The sequence below is a fragment of the Crocodylus siamensis genome, chromosome 5 (assembly GCF_052110815.1).
Source record: "Crocodylus siamensis isolate JL-2025a chromosome 5, ASM5211081v1, whole genome shotgun sequence".
Taxonomy (NCBI): Eukaryota; Metazoa; Chordata; order Crocodylia; family Crocodylidae; genus Crocodylus; species Crocodylus siamensis.
In genome coordinates this window covers 13,080,726-13,101,705 of record NC_143399.1, presented here as the reverse complement: position 1 = coordinate 13,101,705, position 20,980 = coordinate 13,080,726, and the positions used below count along the sequence as shown (strand labels likewise).

The 20,980-nt window shown below is 41.8% G+C and overlaps 1 protein-coding gene across 1 annotated transcript in view; it reads left to right on the top strand.

The window, feature by feature from the left end:
• Positions 1-7,661: 7,661 nt before the first annotated feature.
• DAB1 (DAB adaptor protein 1) overlaps positions 7,662-20,980 on the top strand; it is a 774,457-nt gene continuing 761,138 nt past the window's right edge. The window contains exon 1 of the mRNA XM_090048698.1: positions 7,662-7,917. The gene's annotated coding sequence lies outside the window, so the exon portion shown is untranslated. The remainder of the gene's footprint in view (positions 7,918-20,980) is intronic.

Genomic DNA, 20,980 nt, shown 5'->3' with positions numbered 1-20,980 from the left:
TTGTCCGCATCATATCCGGACACTAGTGCTGCTTGAGCTTGAATGATTGGGAATCCATTAACAGATGGGTTGATGGGGTGGCCTTTAGCATGCCTTTAGAGTGAGGGTCAAACTCACGCCACTGGATCAATAGCTAGAAACCTTATCCATTCCCCCACCATGCCCTGCTACACATAGATAACCTTTATATGCAGCAAAATGTAATGCTGCTAAGTTCTGGTCCTGGCACTGTTGTGGGGTGAAGTACAAGTCACTTCACAGCTTCATGCCTTAGCTCCATGGGAGATGGTGATATTTTCTTTGTGAAGCTGTATGCATCTGCAGATGGGAAGTGCTAAATTATGACTGGTTTAATTAGAGTTTAAATAGACCTAATCTGTGCATATGAGGCTTGTGTTCTTTTAGGCATGTGCTTGTGATTTATTTGTGTTTTGGTCATACTTTAGTAGTCCAATCAAAGTTTAGAGCTTGTTATCTTGGGAGATAAAACAGAGATGGGTTGAAGCAGGGGTGGGCAAAATATGGCTCGTAGGCTGGATCCGGCCCACCAAACACTTTCATCTGGCCTGCGGTACCCACCAACTAATTTTACCTGCCAAGCACTTATGCCCACAAGGCTGGGAGCGAGGCGCTCACATGTATACGCCACCCCAACATACTCTATTGCGTCTTGCTCCCACCCTTGTGGGCAGAAGGACCTGGCCCAGCCAGCATGCAGCTTCTGGTCAGGGCTGCTGCTGCCAGAGACTTGCTTGGCTTCTCCAGCATCTCACCTGCTCCCAGCACCAGGTAGGGAAGTGGTAGGGGCAGACGAGCGGGTAGGGGGGTGGTGGCAGCATGGAGATCGGGCTGGTAGGATGTGGGTGTGAGGGGGGGGCGGTGTAGGGAGCCCCTGACACTCCCCTCCATTGCACACAGCTCTGGCAGGCAGTGGTGGTAGGAGCAGCAGGTGGGGTGCTCAGAGCACTCGTGCCTGGTTCAGGAGCTGGTGCCTGGCATTGCATGGCTCCAGCCAGCACGCCACATAGCAGTGAGGAGCACAGCCCCGCTGGGCTGCCTCTGTCTCCAGTGCTCCCCGTCATGCACGCCCAGCCCCTGCACTCATGCACCACTGGAGGGAAGCTCCATGTGCTGGAACTGGCTGACTTTGCTGCTCTCTGCTGCACAGGTCCTGGGACTCTACCAGAAGTGGAGGGAGCCCTGGCCCCTGCTTCCCCGTGGAGTCCAGGGACCTGTGCAGCAGGGAACGGTGAAGGCAGCCAGCTCCAGCATGTGGAACTTCCTTCAGGTGACATGCGAGTGCAAGGGCTGCGTGTGAACAGCCGGGAGTGCTAGCAATAGAGGCAGCTCGGCAGGGCTATGTTCTTTGCTGAGATGTGCAGCACAGGCTGGAGCCATGAGTGCCCCGCGCACCCCACCTCCTGCTGCAACTGCACCCCATCCACAGCCCTCCACGCATGCAGACATGCACACACGTACAATATACAAGACTAAGAATTTGTTTTTGAGTTATTATGCAATCACTCTATATACAGTATGCGAACTCTCTCTATATACTCTATATACAGTATGCAAACACAAAACACAAATCACGACATATTTTTTGTAACAGAATTAAGATATGTTATAGTAGGTGTTTGACTTTTAGTGTATGAGTTGGGGTTTTTTTTCTGGTTCTAAGATGACAACCCAGAATAATTGCCCACCCCTGGGTTGGAGGGTGCTGGAAAAGTTGAGTGGAAAAAGTAAATAAATAAATAAAGTCCTGCTCAGCTTTTGAATGGGAGATGAAGATTACCAGAGAGTTGTACACAGCAGTCACGAAAAGTTGGTGATTGTAGAGTCGCAGCAGGGAGTGCCAGAACTGAAGTACTGCAAGTCTGCACCCAGCAGAAAGAAGAAGACAAAGCAAGTGCAGCTGACACGAGCACTTTGCAGCTATGAGAAGAAGCCGTGAGATTAACCTGCCATTGATACCGGAGGACGTTCGCAGTTCCAGACCTGGTTTCCTCTGCAAAACGTCCCAGGCAAAATTCTGATTCCAAGTGTGCAGGATGGAACTTAGATCTGAGAATCTGCTTCCCTTGTGCATGAAGGTGAATTCATAGTTTCATAGTTTCTAGGGTTGGAAGGGACCTGAACAGATCGTCAAGTCCAACCCCCTGCCCTGGGCAGGAATGAGTGCTGGGATCATAATACCCCAGCCAGATATCTATCCAACCTCCTCTTGAATGTCTCTAAATGGTGGGTATCAAGGAGAGATCCGAGAGAAGGAGCATGATCTTTTTAAAAAAAAATGGCTTATTATTTTAGGGGACTTTTGTTAAAGTAACAATTTGAATGAACCTCCAAGATGACCCAAACAATAGCGAAATGAAATAAACCTTGTGCTGTGTGGCTCCTGCTTCCCTGTTGTCTAGAGCACCATGGGCTGTGGCTGCTGGGTAATATTCAGACGAATCCTCTCCTCATTTCCATTTCAAACTCCATCTACTTTGTGATGAGTATAATCAGTTCCTCACTGCGGCTGTGCACTGTAGCATCTCTGCTCCCGCTGGCTCTCCTGAGGTTTGCCCCTTTGCATGCCCAGCTGTTTGTGGCACCGTGCAGCTCCCAGCTGACTTCCTGAGGCACAGTAAGCAATGGACTCCGGCTAAGGCCGTGTGAAGGTTTCTAATGTGTGCTGCTGCTCTGGAAACATTCAAGTGCTGCATTGTAAGGGGATGCTGTCAATGGCACTTCTGTGGTTTTTTGCTTAGGATGTCTAAGTTTCCGAAGGAATTCGCGTGCTATTACTTTACCTACCAATTTCATTTGTCTTTAGAAACATTAATTAACCCATTTGTTTTGGGGCAGGTAGGTAAATACGATCATGGCTATGGTATATACAGGCTGTCTTCCCCAAGGTGCCAGGTCGTCAGACTTGCAGCTGGCATCCGAATGCAAGTGGTCAAGGGCTCGGATGCTAAAATGTGACGGTTTCAGTGCTGTAGTTTTGCTAAAAGGGGTGTCTCAAACTTGACTGCAGGGGTCCCAGACCCCCTGGGTTTCTCTCCTGTGCTATTTGCCCCAAAGGACAGATCAAGGTTTTAATTTTCATAGAGTTGATAGACATTTGGGCTGGAGGGGACCCTGGAGGATCATCAAGTCTAGCCTCCTGTCCCAAGGGGAGGAAGTCAGCAGGGATCATAGGATCCCAGCAAGATAAACATCCAAATGTGTCTTGAAGGTTGCTCTAGGATAGCTCCTACCCCAGCAAGCTTCAGCTCCTCTGCCCTTACACTGGAGGCTGCGGCTGCAGTGAGGGAATCTGCCCGCCCTAGGTGGCCGCCCTGTCGAGTTTTGGAAGAATTTTTAGGTCTCTCTTTCCATGGAGAGGGCTTGCCTGGAGTGCTGCCTATTTAGAAATCATTCCTTCTGCTTATTAGTAAGGAGCCAAACAACAAAAAGATGTATTACGTAGGCGAAAAAGGTGAACATAAGCAAAACTGATGACAAAAAAGGAGAACAAGATAAGTTCCTTACTCTCTTACCTACCGACACTAGCATCTGAGCTTAAGTGATCAGGATTCAGATGTTAGGTCTACAATGACTGTTTCAATTCCATAGTTTTACTAATAAGGGTATGTGTCATTTTGTCCCCTTTTTCTTTTTCAGATTCATCTCTTGGCTCCTACCCTCCCGTCTGTAGGAGAAAAGTAAAACAATAACATCGTCCAAATGTCACATGGTAACAAAAGAGATCGGCTTAATGAAAGGAAGAGAATTGATCTCAGACTTGCACAGTACAAGCATTTGAGTTAGTTCAAATCCTTCACCTGTCGCATGCTGGCTCAACAAGTTATGGGGTCCACTGGGACCAGACTGAAGAGAAGCTTATCACTTGACATATCAGAGCCTTGGCCATACTGTGTCAAGAGTTCAATAAAAATTGAGATGCTTTCATGAACTTTTTCAGTTGCTGCACCACAGTTTCCAGGAAAAAACAGAAAATCCCCAACCACCTCTACTATTTGACTGAAGTCAGGAGGCCTTGGAAGAGGCAAGGAGGAGATCCACAGAGCCAGTCTATAGTAAAGTCAGGTTGAAATTTAAATGTTGAGAGAGACGTGAAGAATTCAAAAGACCTAACATATCCTAAATTTTTATTTATAATATCCTGTTGCTTGCTGGAAATACAAATGTTTCCTGAGACCAACAGACCAGCATCAATTTTTTTTTTTTTTTTTTTTTTTTTTTTTTTACACCCTGATATAATAATATTTTGGAAAGAGGCATCTATCCATTTACTTCTGCGATCTCTGTGCTATATTCTGCATCTCTACTGTTTGTAAAAGTTTGCACTTACACTCCCCTGAGGTAAGAAATCATCATTACACCCACTTTACAGAAATGAAGTAAAGAGAGAGTGAGTGTAATTTCTACCCCTACCCCTAGAAGAGGGGAGAAGCGACTTGCCCAAGATCGTGTCACATGTGGGAGGAGGCTGTCCGGGCTGGGATCTAATATCTTGAGTCCCACAAGACCATGGTTTTGGTTTAATCCATCATATAATCATCTAATAATTTTCTTACCAGGAAGCTAATTTGAGTAGCCCAAGCCTTCAAAAAGCCAAAACAAATTAACAAACCCCTCACCTCCTTTTGGACCTTCAAGTTTGGGTTCATCCTGTTCCTTACCTTTCCTATGCATTATAACTTGAGCAAGGAGGAATATCTGATTCCTTCTAGGGCGGTACCTCTGTAATTGCATTCTTCAGAAAGAGGTGGTAGGACTCAGAAAAGACCCAGCCTTCATCTTGTGAGAGAACATTTATTTCCATGAAATATCTCTTACCTTCCTTCCGCCCGAACCGAAAACACCAAAAAGAAATCAGATGGCATAAACACAATGTAAGAAGGGCAATCAAGGTATATTTCAATCACATAATCAATAAGACATTCGACAGCTTTATTTGTCCTTTATCACCCAGCAGTTAAGGGTAACAAAACCTCTGAGGCATCTGTTGTCAGCTGGTGCAAGGTATGCATCAAATGAAACCTATTAAGCAGGAAGAGCTATTACTCCTGTAATAAATGTGAGACAGGAGTACTGGTGAGAGATTGCACCTTTTTTCCTGACCTCAGTCACATGTGTTGGGTCCTGGTTATAAAAGGTTAACGCTGTGTCACATGAGATGCACCAGCATCTACTGAATTCAGCAACTATTAACACTTCCAAGAAGGTTAATGTTCACTTTTCTTTTTAAGGGGTACAGCAATCGCATGTGCTTTCAGGATCCTGCTTACAAAGAAATATGTAAAGCAGTGTAACTAAGATAATCTTTATATATTACAAGCGTAACATTTCTGAATAAGCAGAAACCTCCGATCTTCACTGTCTTGGTTGTGCCACTTTTTCAAACTCATCACTTACCCATAGATTGATTTTGTTCGCTAGTGGAGACGAGTTTTACCGTGCGTTACTCTGCATAGAAAGACTGTTTGGGGTGAATGGGGAAAAAATAGAAAATAATTCTATTTACGCAGTAAATTCCCTTTTCTGGTCTTTCTCACCCAACTGTTTGACCTACCTGCAGATGGAGGTGGATAGATTCATTGCAGGTCAGAGTTACCAAATGCAGTGCTTAGTATCAGCCTGTGGACAAGGAGGCAGCTCTGTGCCATTGCCACAAATAGTAACTCAGAGGTATATTGATTGCATCCTTTGTTTCCTGGAATGGATTTGCCCAAAAGTAAGAGCAGGAAGCTCTGATTTCTCTCCTGGTAAGCCACAGAGGCAGCAGAAATCCCACATAGATGTACTGTAAATAGAAAAGAACCCATCCAGTAAAAATAGTGTAACACCATATATTTAGTGGGTCTTTGATCATAAAGAGTAAATCTGAATCTGGGATTTCTGCATCTTAAGGCATAAGCCTGTAGTACTGGAGCAGGAAGTCCCAGCTGTGTTAGCTGAGACTAGAACAATGCTCCTTGGACTCTATCCATGGTCCAGATGCTATGAAAGGGGAGCAGCACCACTCTGTGTGGGCTTGGGTTACAAAGGACTCCTCATTCTTTGCAGCCAGCTATTGGTGCAGAATGTCCTAACATAAAGACCTGAATGATGCCCATGTTGCCACCATCAGGATGAAAGGTGATGCCTATCATTTCCCCTCAGTAACATCTAAAGTATGTACAGATGATCAAAAAGCCTGAGGCTGAATCGATTCAGTCTTTGCAGGTTAATGTAAGCTGCATAGATTGAACTGATAAGCAGGTGAACAGACATTCACTTTGGACTCCAAAACTGCAGCCACATGCCTGGCTAGAAGCCAAGGGGCACTAGAGCACAACTCCCTGCTCGGTTGGAGCAGACAGCTTGGGCCAAGGGTAGCCTGCCCACCCTGTGAAGGGGTGGGGAGGGGGTTGCAGGGGAGGTGCTAGGCATTCTGGGATGCTGGGAGACTATGAGTTAACTTGAATCTGGAGGGGACCTGGGACAGAAGTTCAATAAAGTGATTTAACCTAAATCAGTTATGTCTGATACTACATCCACCCAGGTTCATCTTAAGCCAGTTTTGGCAATTTTATGTGCTCTGAACTTCTGTTGTGTCACAGGTTTGAACCCGTTTCTGATCGCTTGTACTGGATTATGTGTAATTTCTGCCCCTACCCCTGCAAGAGGGGAGAAGTGGATTAGGTTAATGGATGATGCAGGGGAAAAGAACAAAAAAGATTCTTTTAATGCTTGCTTGAAGTTAAGGAGGAGAGAAGGGAAAAAAAGACATGAGAGAAATTGTTGTTCCATTTTCCTGGCTCTTGGTGTATACAGGTATCACAGTGATGAGCCCTAGATGGACAGGGCATTGCCATTATATGCCTGAAGGCAAGACCATGTGACAGAAGTGACTCATCTTTTCTCCCTCTGTGCTGGTTAAAATTTCCTTTTGTTGTAAAATCTGCAAAATGGCCCAAAATGCAAGAATAGAAATAATAATATGTTCCTTTTATACAGCTGTGGCTGTAAAAAATGGGAGAGGAGCAAGCGGTATGAAGCAGCTCGCCATGGGGTGCCCTGGATGTGTGGTGCTATCCTTGATAGTCTCTGGACCTATTAAAGTCCAAATTCTCCATCCAGGAAAAGCACACACCAACTGCAGACGTTTCCTCAGTCTGATGAAGGGTATTGACACCCGAAAGCTTGCTAAGAAGAATTTTTCCAACTATTTGAGTTGATCTAATAAAAGATATCAGACTTGCCCAAAGAATGCTTGTCCCCCCATGTATTTGCATTCAAGTACCACTGCAGGTGGGGGGGGGGGGGGGCAGTGGTTGTGAGTGCAGAACTTGTCTCTAAGTGATGAACTGATTTCCCCCGGTTCCCTTGGGTGATCTCTGATATTTTTAGGTAACTGGTTCTAATGGAGGGTGTAAATGCACTGTCCAGGGAGCTGCATGTTTGTTTGTCGCTCCTGCTGAGACGCAAATGGTCTGCTGATGAGACGGAGACCAAGGGAATGATTTAGAACATGCACAGACATTTATAACTGAGCAGCAAAGCAAAGTACACAGTTCATACACTAGGTGGGGAAATGCTGCAGGGGACCAGTATTAGGAGGAATGTGGTAGTGATGTATAAGGTATGAACGATGTGGCCTGCAGAGTACCAGCACTGCCTCTGCTGCTGTTGCTTCTGCTGCTGCTGCTGTGATTGAGGTGCTCTCACTGAACTGAAACTGCTGAGGATTTTCTCACTAGGATACTCATTTCCAAGTCTTCTTTTTGAGGGATCTACTGCTCACTGGCAGACATACCCAGACCCCCCTGAAACCAGAACTGACAATATACCGTGGGAACAAAAGGGGGGGGACAAGCATTTTTCTGCAACAAGAGGATGAGTGGGGGGCTGGTGAGGGAGCAGCACTGGCTCAAGGTAGGAGAAGGTATTTCATTTGATTGCAGTAACGAAGGGATGGGGGCTAGGGGGAGGAGGTCTAGGAAGGATCCTGTGTCTCGTCATTGCTTAATTTCTCATGGTGTCTTTTTCCCCCATGCTTTCCCTGTCTGCATTTTATGTCTGGCCCCTGTACCGTTTTAGCATCCTCTGGCATGAGACCTGTTCTTGGGGAGATCCTGTTGGGATGGATCTGCTCATACACTGCAAAGGACCGGTTGTTATTTTTTAATTCTAAAATTGGTGGGGGAATACAGCAGAGCCTTGATCAGAAAGGTTTTGCTGGAAGCAATGTGCATAATGTAGCATCTCATTAGTGCATTTGCCAATTACACTTGTGTGCCGGATTCCTGTTAACTTGGATTTGGGGAGGGGGAATAATGTCTAGATAGTCCTGGACTTTTAACTCAAAGTTTTCGTTTTTCACTCGATCTGTCAAAACGGGAGTGATCGTCACAGAGCTGTTTGTGATCAGTGCAAGTTCTATTCAGAGAGGATGATTACAGGGAGGAAGCAAGGGTCTGAATGCCTGGCATCTCTTCCCTGCCTTTTCCAGCAGGGCTAAGGCGCAAGGAAATGTACATTTTATTACGCAAACGTGGAAATGCAGAATCTGTGTCTGCTGGAAGGACCCTCTGTGTTGTCATGTTCAAAATAATTTAACTCTTCCATAGCCGGACAGCAGGAACTTACTTAGGATTGCAATGGTTGTTCTCAGGATCGTAGTGGGAAGAATTACTGGAGATGTTGATTTCCTGATTTTGAGACGACTCTAACGTGGTTTTTTTCTGACCAACCTGTGCCTGCACGTTCCATAAGGAGCAACCAAAGCCAGCTGTCTCCGAACGGTTTAATGCTTGCACCTAAATAAATATTTTGCTGCCCTTCAGACTGCTTCTTGATGCCTCCTGAAAATTTCGATGATTAATCAATTAGGCTAGTGGCCAATTAGCCATAACCTTGTAGGAAAATAATTATGCACAGATTTATGGGATTTGACTAGTGATGTGATACAGCATACACCTAGATTTTAATAGCTCTTTCCTAATGGGTGCAGATACAGAGTGCTTTCCTTAATTTTAGAGCAAAAAATCAAAGTGAGATGACAAGGGACAATTCTTTTTTTTTTTTTTTTTTTTTTGGCAGTGAAATAATTCATATACTGTGTTGCTGTGTATGCATGTGCACAGACAATATACAGTAATTTTATAGCAAAAGGGAAGAAAATGAGCAGGAAGCTATTTTCTTGTCTGTCATGAAACATTTTCCTCCCTTTAAATATTCTCTTTTTAATGTCCCGGCTTGCTTTTGATTATCTAGTTTGGACAAATGAATTTTATTTCAGTGCCCTAGGAGTCTCATAAGAGGAGGTTACAGTGTTATGCCTTTGAGGACAGTCATTTTAACTGATCTTATTAAACAACTCCATTATTAAATGAGTACAAATTGAAGCAAATGTGTTTTTCAGTGCTCACAAGTTCTGCTTCTGAGCTAAATTTTCCTTTTATGACTAGAGAGGTTTTTGCACTGCAGTATTACAATACAGCCATATTAAAAAGGTCCTTGGAGCAAATAACCCTCCAACACTGCAGCTTCATCTTCAGTGGACTTAAGTGAATCTGGGGGGGGAATAATAACATTGGATTTAGACAATCTAGGCTGAATGTGTTTTTAATTTTATTCTTAAGCTCCTCATAGCTCTTTATGCTGGGGAAAATCTAAAAACCAGAGCTAACAAGTTAAGGAAAAATATTGTAATTCATATTAGTCTTTTTGGCAACAGGTCTTTTACCTTTTTTTTTTAAAAAAAAAAAAAAAAGAAGATCGGCAGTAAAGTTCTGTGCTTGAATATAATTCCTTAGCTAAGTGGAGTGTAGCTTCTGCTCCGCTAATGAGCAGTCACATATGATACCATCATTTTCTTCTTTGTACTGTTTACTGTCTAATGTCTTGTGTTTCTGTGATGTAATAAGGCATTTAAAAAAAAAAAAAAAGGAAACTGCAGATAAAAGATTACCAATGTGGTATTGTACTAGCAATTTCCGACCTATTAAATGTTATTCTGAGGTATCCTACATCGTGTATGGTGCTTTCACTGAGATGTAATGCTGGAATCAGTTATGATGGGCAAGTGCGTGTTTGACAGCAGTCTCTCACTAAATCCAGGGCTCACAATTTAGAGGTGCGAGGAACAGATACAGAACTAAGCTGATTGTCACTCGGTGCCAATATGTGATGCTATATAATGTTATGTTTTGGGGACGGGGAAGGCAGTTGCTTGCTTTTCTGTATTTGCAGCTCTCCTTTAATGTTTAATTAACAAATGCCTGCTTTTATTTTAATAAAAGGTATACGTTGCAGAGGGGAGGGCAGGAAGGGAGTGAGATCTGGTTGGTCTAAACAAGAAACAGAAGTCTCATCCAGCTTACTGCCTGGAGTACAGCTTTGGTCTGATCAGTCAAGCGCTTATGAAACGAGCATTGCTGCCCATCCAGCCTCTGAGTCCAGCACCTCTCATTGACTGGAGAATGGCATTGCTTAGCGGGACTCATAGGGCAATACCTCTTTGACTGAGGAAGGTTTATTGAGGAGTAGTACAAAGTGCTCTGTCATTTTGTCTATGTAACGATCACTTGTAGCAAAACTAGGTGAGAATTAAAATACTGCCTTTGTAAAATCAAGGGGGCATATATTTGTTGGGGGGGGGGAACCCTTCTATTTTTAGATGGCTGATCTGAGACTCCATTGATGCCAGTAAAGCAACATTTCTTGTAACTTGTTTGCCAGATTGCTCTTGGAGTATAGAGTAATTCTAGCATCTACATTCCCGATAAAGTAGTTAAAAAAAATTAAATGGGGAAGGGAAGAAGACTAAAAGGTGTATATCTTTGTCATATCTTCTTCAGGCTACTGATGAAATGGAACGGTTAAAGAAATAATGCAGATTTTGGAAATGCTTGTTCCTTGACCAAACTTTGTATCAGTTTATTGTGCCTGTATGTACTGCTGTTTGAAAATCACTTTTTGGTAAAGGAAGAACTGACATCTTCATGTGTTGCAACTACCTTGCACTTCACTGGTGGACCAGAATTGCCATGTACCAGATCCTTCCTTCAGCCGGAGGAGCGGATACAGGCCATCCTGATTCCACGCTGTTAAGACTGATGGCAGCCAACCAAGATGAGAGCAGCTTGATGGAGGCTTTAACTAGTGTTAGTCCAGCCAGGCCAAGAAGAAAGAACAAAAACTTGGCTTGGGCAGCCCATTACCAATACCTAAAGATTACTTTTGGGTCTTCAAGTTTCTTCACAGATCTTTTGCCTGGATTTCCTACCACTCTCCTCTGCCACTATCACCCTTTCTTTGACAGTCTTGTATTCCCACCCTCATCCCAGGCTTCGACTAATTAATTGCAGCAGTAGAGAAGTCTGTATGTACCAATGACACAGTATGGTATGACAGATATTGTGTCATCTGCTTCCTATGATTTCTCAAAAGAACATATCCTGGAGATGGCTAATGGTGACCTTTTCAGGAGAACCTCTTTATATTGAATTAATTTCTGAGGATGGGGAAAAATATATTCGAAAAGGCAAAATGGTATATGGTGAAAAATGATGGTTGCTATGTTAATTGTAGTGTTTCCATACCAGCCACATCTCAACTCTTTTTTGGGTGTTTCTTCAGGATTTTGTCCTCAGGGTTTTCTCTAGGACCCTAGGGGTGCAAATGCAGTGGACAACATACTTACTGGTCTTGCCCTCACACATGGTGCCAAAACAGACTGGAGAGAAATCGACTATCCTGAAACGTCCAAAAGACCCATTTCTAATTGTTGTCCAGATGTTTTTAAAGAGACCATAGAAGGGCTATATCCTTGAAGGCAGCCTGGCTAACAGTGGGGAAATAGCTCTTCAAACAACATCAGCTTTGTTTCAAAACAGTGGAGACAGAAATCAGCATGGCCTTGCTGGTGTTGGGGTCATTCAGCAGGCTTTTTCAGTTTCCTTGGCAGGCTAGAATTCCCCATCTTTTCCTATTTCTTCTGGTGGCTACTGCCCCTTGCTGACCACAGTCCTTTGGGCCAGAGCATTTCATTCTATTTGTCTATAAAGTGTCTTACATGTTTAGTGTCAGTCTTATAATAAAACATTAGAAAATTTATTTCTGGTTTAGAGCCATTAGTTTAATTGAAGTGAGCAAAGTTCAAGCAGATCTAGGCTCCTCATGAAAACAGCATGAAGATTTTGCAAGATGGTGCGATTCAAGGTGCGCTCTTTCCGATATCCGTATCTCGCATTTTGGGGCCTTGTCTAAGTGCGCATTATGTGTAGCATCTTTGACATCTGCTGCACCCAGACAGGAGAAGATAGATTAATGAGACATTGGCCAGGTGGCATAAATCAGTGAAGTCAATGCAGATGCATCCATATACTCCAGCTATGGATGTGGCCCATCTTTTTTTATTCATCTGAGACGAAGCAGAAATTCCAACTCTTGACCTCCAGTACTTCCCAAGAAGTCTCATTTCAATCAGTGGTTTTCTCACTGGAAAGTATAGTACTCCTCCATATGAAGTTAGGGTATCAGAATCTGACCCTCTGTGCATTTGCTTCAGGAGATAGATAGGTAGATAGATAGACATATATATGCAGGGATTGCCCATAATTGAAATTCATGCACCTTTGGAGCAGAGCACGGCAGTCATTCTGGGCTAGCAACGTTGTACAGGAGCAGTTTGGGGAAGAGAAATGAAGAAAAACTAATCCAGTGAAGTCATAGGGAGAGTTTTAGGAAGCAGAATGTAATTACCCAAGTTGAATATTGGCCAGGACATGTTAGTTAACATTTTCACTCTTGGAAAAATTGCTGTGGGGTTTTTAATGATGACGAATGGTCAGGACTCCGTTTTACATCTCATCTGAAAGCCTGAGCTAATGGTGGAGTGAATGCTTTGCTCCCCTCAGAACATGTTGCTTTGATCGATGTGCACTCCACCTTAAGGGCCCAAGACACTCCCGATATACATGACATACATCACTGAGTATCCAGGAGCTTTCTTCATCCTGCTCTGCTCGTCTAAAAGGAAATCTAAACTCTTATCTTGATTGGATGATGATTTATTTTCTTAATTTCCTTTTTTAAATGGTTATGTAAAAGGCCCCTTTCCAACTTCTAGTTGCATCATGTTGCACATGTAAAGACTCATGTTTAGCAGTAGTTGCGTGTAATACTGAATTGTTTCAGTCTCAGTTATCATTGTTGAGTATCATGCAGTGACTCGGGACACCTTTGTAATTCCCAAATAGTCTTTGCAGTTCATTGTGTCAGTGAATAAACATCATTGCATTTGTGCATTTCAGTGACTAATGTGGCCCTTTTTTGCAAAAACAGATGTTGTGGCTAAAGTCCAATTTGGACAACTACATCATTCCTACTTAAATCCCCCCTTGATTTTTAGCTGGATGAGGTATACTTCTGTTGTCTTCCCTAAACTCTGGTGTAGTGGTTCTGTGCAGTCAGAGTTTCTCATTTATACCACGGTCCATTGATGCATTTCATTGGCCAGTGAAATTATGGTCTATTTATTGTCAAGTATCTTTTGAGGCCAAAAGCCCTCTTTAAGCGGTGTTAGTAAACAAAATCGGGAGTGAATATATTTTAAATAAGGCTTTTCTTTCTCTGCAGTAACAAACCTTTTAAACCTATTTTAACTTACTCCCTTGCCTTCCACCTTGAACGTAGAAAATTCCATTTAACATAATGGTATAAATTATACATAAACTTCCTACATCTTTAATTTTCTACAAAAGCAGGCGTTCTTACCCACACGAGTTGACCTTAGAATTTACTGATGTTCACGGTAGAAAATAGGCACGCTCTTCTTGGCCTGGGTTTATTCCCAGGGAGTGAGAGAGAGGACACTAATTGTGTGATGGTATGAGGATTGTATGAAGGTTTGAGTATGCTGCACTGTTTATAATTCATTCAGAAGTACTGGTTGAAAAATTTAGCGTAACCCCACCTTTCAGTCCATTTTCTAAACCCTTTTTTGAAAATTTATGAAACAAGGATAAACAGCGAGAGAAGGAAATAGACCTGCATCCTGTTTTAATACATAACTTTTTATTAGCAATGGAATAACTGGCTTCATTTCCTTTTTATTAGAGGAAAATCGTTTCCAGGGACCAGGTGTCCCCTAGGAAACTATTGCAGCTAATTTTGAAAAGGAGAAGCTTTAATGCAAATATTCCAATTCTAATACACCTTTCTCATTTATAGGTAGGTGCTACGTATGGTGCAGCTATAGCAATTTAATAGTGGTGCAGCTATAGCAATTTAATAGTGGTGCAGCTGATAGATATAGCAATTTAACAGTGGTGCAACTGTTACAAGAAGATGCAGCATAACTGCTACTACCTGTTCACTCCTATACCTGCATAAATGAGCTAAACTGCTGTAACTTTAAACATCTTTTATTCAGATTAGAGGAAAGCAACCCATAACAGTTGAATTGGAAAAGACGAGGAACACTTCTGCATGGCAAGTCCCCTCCCTACTTTTAAGATGGTTTGAAGTTGCATCTGTCCCCTGCCGTAGAGGATTTAAAAGATGACCCTAACATTTCTCCCCAAGGATTAATATTCTTCCCCACTACACGTTTTTTTATCTTTCTGCTACTGGCTTGGTTGTAACCCAAGTGATAACATTGGTGCCACTAAATTAAAACACTGTTTCAAAGCCAACAGCATGTTTATAAAGTGAATGGTATTGCTGAATTTTTAACTGTGTCTTCATTACATTATTGAGCGCTTATGTTTTGGGGGGCTATGTGGGTTGTTTTAGATCTTGTTCTTTCTCCTTGCAGTCCTCATGACTTGAGCCTCATTAGCCCAACAGGAAAGAACGTGATGGACTACTCAAATCTGTTACAACCAACCTCCAGTTCCTTCTCCAGGAGAGGTTGGGAGTGGAGAGGGGGAAGAATATTAGTATACGTGGAAGAGACCCCTTCAATCTAAGGAGCTGGAAATGTTGGCGCTCTGAAGGACAGACTAACAGCCAAATATAACAACCTGTGATCATATGGGTGACAGAAAACTGCTTTTTCTACGCGTGTTTAAGGCCAGTTTTTTATCTGTCATTAAATAAAGTGGATGGGCTTAGAGACTTCACGTGTAACTAAAGTGCCCGTTCCATCTGTTTCTCTGTGGCTTGACCCACAGAACAACAACAACAAATGCTTCTGCTGCTTGGGAGAAGTTGATGTATATATTATATTGGCCAGGTGTGATCGGTGACATTTTCTGCCTCGTCTGGGCATTATGCTGTCATGCAGCTCAGCAGGCCAGGGATCATTTTGCATTAATAGAGTCTTTGGGAATAAAGCAAGGGAAGAGTATGGATGGAAGCTGTTGTTAAGCCGAGTAATTTATAGAGCAGCCCATCCAATATAAGAAGGATTGTGAGGGATATGGCTTCAAACATTGTTTTTCAGTATTTTTGCTATTTCAAATGTGATCTAGTTTAATAATGTTCTATCCTTTTTTTAATACTTCTGTATTCATTACGTTTTCTTCAAACTCGAGTAGTTGACTGCAAACCAAATAGAAATTAGGATGAAGGCCACATACTTCTTGTGGTGAACTGAACCTACAAACTTGTTCTTATGATGGGTTTCCAACAGGCAATTTGACTACTCTGGAGCAGTGTTTCTCAACCTTTTAAGTAATAAGTACCCCCTAACTTATTAAAATTTTCAAAAGTAACCCAACACTCAATTTTCCAGGGGATTTTATATTTACAGACTAACGTGTGCCATATGTTGGAAGGGCTGTGTATATAAGGTCGTGATATGACAGATGTGTGATCTGGTGTGGGTCGGGTTGCCACTTTTTACACCGGGGTGCACAACTCAAGTATGTACCTGAGCTAGAGGTGATGTTGGCCAAAGCTAGGAGGGCTGAAACCAGGGCCGTGCAAAACGTGACACACCAAATTATTACTGGGGAATTTAAAGTGCCATGTGATGTATGACAAAATTTTTTGCCATGGTTTTGAGAGGAGGAAGGGGCAAGAGAGAGGAAAAGAGGTTGAGAGAGAGAAAGAGGGTTGGGTTACCTGCGTACCCCTGCCTGTGTCTCTCATCCCCCCAGGGGTACCCATACCACAGGTTGAGAAACTGTGCTCTGGAGGATGAAGTGTTGATGCTTGAAACCCAATCAGATTTGTGTTAAATTCTTTATAAAAGAGTGCCTTCTCCTTTCATCTAGTCATAGACCTTAGCCTGGTTCAGCTGTCCTATGTGCCAAACTGTAGATGTATTGCTTAAGTGATATAGTTAAATTGGTGCAAACCCTTATATGGGAACTTACTACACCTGAAGAGTGTACTAATTACATGGATTAAATATGAATCTGTTCTCCATTAATATAAGCTGAACTAGAAAAGACCACGTCGGTCTTGAAAGAAGTTTGTCTGCGCTGGGCTTTGCACCACTTTAAGTGGGTTTTAACTCCTAGGTTAGAAGGGTTTATTTTTTCTGTGTAGAAAAGACAGCTGTGGCCCCGGCTGTGGGAAAGGATGGGACCAGAAGTCAGGAAACGTGCTTTTTTTCCTTTCCTGATGCAGCCTGTGTAATCCCCAGATAAACGACATGCATGTGTATTGTAATTATCAGTACAGGTGACCAGTTCAATATGTATTAGGCAGTTAGGAAGCCCGGTAAATACGTGTACTAGTCATCAAAACATCTACTTTTTCTTTATATAATAAAGAAATTAATGATAATATATATAAAACATCTTTGCACAGTATGCCTGTTGCCCAGCTTCAGGCCTGTGAGAGAGCATATATATCACTGGAGGAACAAGCCATGAGGCATATAAAACGTCAGTGTTTACTGACTGTGCAGTCTGAGAACAGAATGCATTTTATGATGATTCCCCTACCTCAGTTTTTTTTTCTTTTTCCTTTCCTTGTCAGCATTATCAGTATTTTCTTTACACTGGGCAATTGATGTGTACGCTGCAGATGTGCAGCAGATGTGATATTAGTGAACTGAAATAATATTTATGGAAAGGGTCAGAGTTCTTTACTTAAGAAGATGTTTTGGGTGGCTTTCTTTATTGATCTTATTAGGCTAATGAAGTGTTAAAAGTCAAATGAGAGCTGTAGAAAGGGTAAAGGAGAAATGTTCCAAAATGTTTACATTGGAAACACTGTCCAGACTGAGGGATTTCTAACTTTCTAGCTGGATAATCTTAGTTTCATCTAGTTGGTGGCTCATGATGATGTAGTGGACTGAAAGCTGTTACTTATTTAGAGCTCGGAGAAACTCCACTTGGAACTAACTCAGTTGGGCTTAATTTTAATTCTGGGTTGCATATTCTGAATACTAGATGCAGGACAGCTCTGATGGATGGAGACTTAGTATTGGGCAGGGAGGAAAAATCAGATAGGAATGTAAGAACTGTCACATTGAATCAGACCTGCTGTCCAGCTGATCCAATAACTAGTTTCTGGGAGTGACCAGCAGCAGATGCTTTGGAGAAAGCAAAGAAGTTGATATAGCAGCCAACCAACGTCAGATAATCAGTGTCCTCCCCACCTGGCCTCGTTCCTATCTTCCACTTTTAGAGATTATCTTCAGACAAAAGCAAGGAAGATAGTTTGCTTTAAAAAATGGCGACTCTGGGAAAACAGTTGTCAGACTTGGACAAAAAAACGGGATTTCTGTTGGCACAGTTTAATTAGTGAGGAGGGTAAAGGTAGAGAATAAATGCCAACTTACTCTGTGGCACAGAAGAACAGTAATTTCTTTTTGTTATAGTTATGGTTGCAAACAGTTTTGTTGAAACACATATTCCAACACTGACTACGCATACAAGGTTTGCCTATGAATTATAGAAGTCCTTGGGGGTATGGGAATCTTGATTTTGATCTGAGGCTCTCTGTAGTAGTGATCATTGAAGTACTGTTGCGTCCTACTGGGTGTCAATAAGATATGTGCTGCTTTTTTTTTCCATTAGGAACATGACCATGCCCACAGAGGAGACCATTTACCTAACTCCAAGACTTTTTGAAATTCTAACTAAAACTGTTCTTGATGTATTCATTTAACTGACCTCCGTATGATAAGTGCAAAATTATCTTGGGAGGAAAATTGGTTTTAGATGGAAAAGAGCTGTTGAATTATTTGAAAAACTCAAGATATGGTTTGTGTACCCTTTAGATGACACAAGCTCTGCCTCTCCTGTTTGGCTTATAGCTGTGATAGTTTGCTTGTTCGACTGAAAGAATTGTTTGTTCTTTATTGCATGTTTCTGAGTCTGTTATAGATTAGAAAATTGCACGATGACACAGCAGAGATTTATTTGAAACATATATTTATTTATGTATTTTAAAAAAGTAAAAAAAAAGTAAATGACATCTTGGAACCAAAATTATGATGAAGGCCAAGTATTCTTTGTGGTGAACTGAACCTACAGACTTGTTCTTATGTGTTTCCAACACACAATTTGATTCCTCTGGAGGATGAAATCTTGATGCCTGAAACCCAATCACATTTGTGCTACATTCTTTATAGACGAATGCCTTCTCCTTTCACCTACTCATAGGCCTTAGACTGGTTCAGCTGTCCCATGTGCTGAACTGTAGATGTATTCCTTAAGTGAGAGAGTAAAATTGGTACAAACCCTTATATGGAAACTTCTACACTTGAAGAATGTAATAATCGCAAGGATTAAATATTAACCTGTTCTCCATTAACATACGCTGAACTGAGAAAAGACCACTTTGGTCTTGAAAGAAGTTTGTCTGTGCTGGGCTTTGCACCAATTTAAATGGGTTTTAACTCAAAGGTTAGAACAGTTCATTTTTTTCTGTGTAGAAAATACAGCTGTGGCCTTAACTATGGGAAAGGATGGTTAGGGAGACGGGAAACTTCTGCTTTATTCCTTTGCTGCTCTCTCAGGATAGAGCGTAAGAGGCAGAACAAGATTCTGAATGAGGCATACTAAAGTGACTCAGTGCAACCTTGGAGGGGCCTATTTCTGGGCCTGTATCTTTCTGATCCTGTATTTAGTGATGATGTAGGGTTTTAATGCCAGTTATGTGATGATAGATGATGATATGTCCTGGGCAAAGCCCACCCACTTTCAGTCCAGCAAGTCAAAACTCATGACTCAGTCCTCAGATATACACAATTAGTATAAAAATCATGGGATGGTAAAGATAATAAAGGTGGGCTTCTTTTATTTCCTTTTCGGTTTATGACACTTTGGTGTTCTTGGGTCATGTCTTCAAGCTTTTCTTTAACATCTATGAAGGATATAAAGAAGTTTATATAATATAAACTATGTGTGCATGTATATATAGTTAATGAAAGTTGAGAGTCTCTGGTAGTCACTTGAATCCAGGAGTCGGGGCTTGAGACTACCCGATATTATGGAGGCTTGTGATAAAATCGTAAGAGCTGGCAACATTGCTTAAGCCATTGAATAGCTGTAAGTGATCAAATTCAGTTTGATCAATATCAGCTTGGAAACAGGTTTGAATAGGTTCCCTTGCCATAAAAATCACATGCACCCTGATCAATCTCCTGAGCTAATCCTTCAGTTCAATGGTATCTTGATGGCAGGGATACAGGGTAACAAGGTATTTTCTCTCCTTTATGGTTTGATGCACATAGTCAGGTCATCTGGTGTCTCGGTGTACGGGACCAGATGCAACAAGCTAGGCTAGAAGTCATTCATACTCTTAAAGCTTATCGTTCTGCCAGTTTATCCTGACTCGGAAGTCCAAGGAAAGAATTTGTTTAATTCTAGGGCTAAGTATATATTTTTATGCATCTTTATGTTTAATTGAATTTGCTCTATTACTCTAAATTGTCATATTACAACCTATCAAAATATTTCATATCCTCTTGGTAGCATGAAAGTCGCCTCTTTCAGGGATCCATGATATAACTGATATCCATCAGCTGGATGCAGTAAAACAAGAATTTAGTGGTAATGCATTTGTTACAGACCGTACCACTTTCAGAATGTGATTTCAAGTTCAAACATTGGATTTAATTTACTCATTACAACATTTAAAAAGCAGCAAAGATCAAATATTGTAATTCTGTAACTGGATTCATTTAAAATGATCTAATAAAAGAAAGAGAAATATGTACTTTCCTTTTATTTTAGTCACCATTAATCTACCTTACACTTGGCTGGAGATGTTTGGCTGACATTTTATTTTATTACATAGTATAACAAATCTGTAACCACCTAGGAGTTTTAACCACCTTTGTACTTGGCTGTCATTATGCTGTATGATGTGGCCACTAGGAACTTCACAATGACATTGATGATACCGCTCCGAGCTTTCTTTCTGAAAATCACAAGGGACGTGTATGAAGATGTCTGTTATCCATCAGTAGCACAGAGCCGATGATATGCTGATTCTCTCCAGTAGAGGGAGGGGATTGAGCACATCCATGCAAATTTTAATTCATTATAGTGTGTTTTATATATTTCCTACCTTTGAAAGAAACAGCATATCTGTTTGCATCCTACGATTCACTCCCCCCATGAAGGAAATTCTGAAGGTGTAGAATTATTAGCCTTTTTTGTGATGACATTTGTGGTGCATCTCCTCCCACTCCGTCTACAAGTCATAAATACATACGTTACATTATGTAGCATACCTAGAGCTTACGTTTCCTCCTATCCTTTTCACCTTTGCTTCCCTTGCAACTCCCTGCATGTTTGAGCTGTCTCTTAGCTCAGTAGTTGCCTTGCTAACTTTCACTTTCTGCCTCATTTACTCCCAGATGGCTGCTGAATGACGTTCTCTGAATTTGGTAGCAACAGAACTTTTCACTAGCGATTAAGGATGCTATGGGAGCTATGTGGTTGGTGACCTTTTTTGTAAAGATATCGGGGTACATGATCCTTTATACTGTGCAGGCCTAAATCTCATTACCATAAGAGGAAGATATGAACAGAAGCTAAGGAGAGAATATGCTGCTATTACAGTAAAGGTTAGCAAT